The following is a 3,127-nucleotide window of genomic DNA, read 5'->3' on the forward strand; positions in this document are numbered from 1 at the left end:
TTGGGATGGGGACGGGCACAGTGAGAAGATCAAAACATGCCTATACATATTTTTATGGACTAAAAAATATACACAACCTATTAGGAACTCACCTGATAGTTGAATGGTGATTGTAATGTTAATAAACTAACATTAGCTCTGAATCAGGTCTTATTTTAAGCACTGCACATTCGTGATCTCATTTAATCCTTGCAGGGCTACAAGACACACGTCTGCTTTGGTGGTTAAAGATACCAGGGACAGAGGGGCTGAATAACTTTGCAAAGCTACCAAGGAGGTAAATGGTGGAGGAGGGATTTGAATTCTATTCCAAGTCATCTTCATCCTTTCTGCCTCCTATGAAATGCCCTCAGAGCACAGCCAATATATAAGGATATTGCCAATGTGAATATCTGAGTGGGGCAAAGGTGTGAGTCAAAATCTGTGGATTACTGCCTGTTTGGTGTGGCTCAGTGGTTGAGCATCAATCAGTGAACCAGGGGGTCAAGGTTCGATTCTCGGTCAGGGCACATGCCTGGGTTGCGGGCCCACTCCCCAGTAGGGGGCATGCAGGAGGTAGCCGATCAATGATCCTCTCTTATCATTGATGTTTCTCCCTCTCCTTCCCTCTTCCTTCCTCTCTGAAATCAATAGAAATATATATGTTTTTAAAAACCTGTGGATTATTCTAGGGTCCAAAATCAAACGTATCCATAAGATAAGACCAGTCAGAGGGTGCGACATGCCCACCCAGTGTAATTCTACTGGAAATAGGTTTGCTGTTGCCTTAAAAGCTGAATTAATGCCTCCTGAAGCACCTAGAGAGGGCATATTTCCCAATTCTTTTCCATCCACAGATACCCAGCAAGAGTTGGCCCTCCATATGGACTTGCTAATCTACTGACTAGCTGATTGATTAATTGATATATTTGCAGCTATATGGTTTGGGGCTTCCAGCTCTAGTTGGGAATTGATTTTAATCTTCACAGGTTAAAAACAAAAGCCATCAAATCCATTATAGGAGATGGTGATGAGACACAATCATGTTAAAGAGAAACTGACAATTTATCATCTCCCAGCAGCTTGAGGCCCGTGTGTGTGTGTGTGTGTGTGTGTGTGTGTGTGTGTGTGTGTATTCTTGCCAGGTTCTCAGTGTCTTGTTCAATATCTAATTTAGTTGGAGTTTGACTGAGGGTGGGCATCTTCTGCAATGCTTGCCTCCAATTTTCAGAATAGTTGAGCAGCAAAAGTGGTTCACAAGGAAGGACTTGGTGGTTATAAAGTGTTCAGTCCATTTTAGGGGCCACATACCTGGTTGTTGTTTTCCTTGTGGCATGGTGGTTTTCTCCTGAACCTAAATTTCTTATTTTTGGTCTCTTTTTTGCATAATATAGTTAAAATTTTTTTAAAAAAATTTATTTCAGAGAAGAAGGGAGAGGACGAGAGAGATAGGAACACCAATGATGAGAGAGAATCATTGACCGGCTGCCTCCTACACATTCCCTACTGGGGATCAAGCCCACAATCTGGGCATGTGCCCTGAATGGAAATCGAACTATGACCTCCTGGTTCATAGGTTGACGCTCAACCACTGAGCCACGCAGGCTGAGCTATATAATTATTTTTAATGTCCAGAGTTTATAATGCAAGGGCCAAAGCTTTCTCCCAAACTCAAGTTTATTAATTTCAATTGGCTTGGGAGGTCAGTAGGGATACTTTTTCTTGTGTGATTGGTTTTTGGGAAGATGTCATTCACATCCTCAAAAGTCATCTGATCAAAGAGAATTCTGTTCTTCATCTTCCCGAGCTCATTCTCATATCGCTCAAGCCTGGTCTTTGGGAGAGACAAAAACTTAGCACAACTTTTCACACCTTCTTTTTTTGTCAGCATCCGCCAGGCACTATATTTATCCCCTGGCACAGGAACCTTCAGGACATTCAACTTTTTCTTAAAGTCTTCTACCAAGCCAGCCTTCGCTACATTGGCCTTGTTATAAGCCCAGTCAGTGGCAGGTGGATTCTCAGCTAGGGTGGCCAATGTGGAGGTGAGGGTCTCATTCAGGATCTCAGGGAGTTAGCAATGGCTTCTGGTTTTGGGGTCTGATCTCCCCCAAAGCTACCCAGTCAATGTTTGTCAAAGCAGGTTTTCACCCAACCATGTTTCGATCCGTCACCAACCCCAGTGGCCCACAGTTCATGGTAGCAAGTGTCAGCTGATCCTTTTTTCTTTTTGGTTTTCTGACCAAGCATTCCTTTTAGTGTTGTTAGCTTGAGTTTAAAGTTTCTTTTTTTCTGCCTTCTGATAGGTACTGAAATGTTGTTTACCAAATTTACTTATTTAATGCCTTTCACAAGCTCATTAAACCTTCTAACAGCACACATAAATTGGACCCTCTGGCCTGTGAAAAAGCTCACCCCATCTGGCTTGGTCAGGCGTTTGCCTTGTTCAGCATTCATCACGTGAGAGCTGGGTCTCCAGGAAGAAGGCTACTGGGCACGAAGGTGCACTCATAGGATTGGGTGGGTCCCTCCTACTCCCCAACACCTGCTCACAGTGATTGGTTCAGTGCACGGGTCTTGGAGGTAAGGGATTCAAGCTGGCTTAGCAGAATCGTCCTTGGACGTGGCCTGTGGGCTCTGAGAGAGGTTTTCTATGCACCAGGGGTGCTAACCTGGGAGGGCAAGCAGGGCGAAGAGGAAGGCAGAGCTCACGAATGGAAAGAGAGCCAGGACTGCAGTGAGATTCCTTAGTTCCTCGTGCTGTGACTCAGTGAAACCCTTCTGCACTCTAAACTAGTGTGAATTGCATTTCTGCCGCTTTTAATCAAGCGCCTTGGCCAATATAGATAGGTTCATTGCCTCCTCTTTACACAGAGCTAAACTGAGGCACAGAGGGGTTAAGACACTTGCGGCTCACACTTCTTTATTTGACTGACATCCGTTCTTATCTTCAAGGCTCAGAGCCAGTTCCAAACAATTAGGCACCCCCCGCCCCCAAAGTGAGTAGAAGACCTTCTTCTGGTTTCTCATTGATTTACTTCATAATCATACTCCTTTATTTTCTGTTTTCTAAACACAAGAGTAATGCATGCACATTGGAGAAGTCACAGAGAAGCACAAAGAAGGAACTAAATTTACTCCTAACCTT

General features: G+C 44.0%; 1 pseudogene; it reads right to left on the bottom strand.

Moving 5' to 3' along the window:
* Window positions 1–1,589: 1,589 nt before the first annotated feature.
* On the bottom strand, window positions 1,590–2,138 carry LOC132216280 (ATP synthase subunit d, mitochondrial-like; annotated as a pseudogene).
* Window positions 2,139–3,127: the final 989 nt, after the last annotated feature.

Source organism: Myotis daubentonii, chromosome 15, assembly GCF_963259705.1.
Source record: "Myotis daubentonii chromosome 15, mMyoDau2.1, whole genome shotgun sequence".
NCBI lineage: Eukaryota > Metazoa > Chordata > Mammalia > Chiroptera > Vespertilionidae > Myotis > Myotis daubentonii.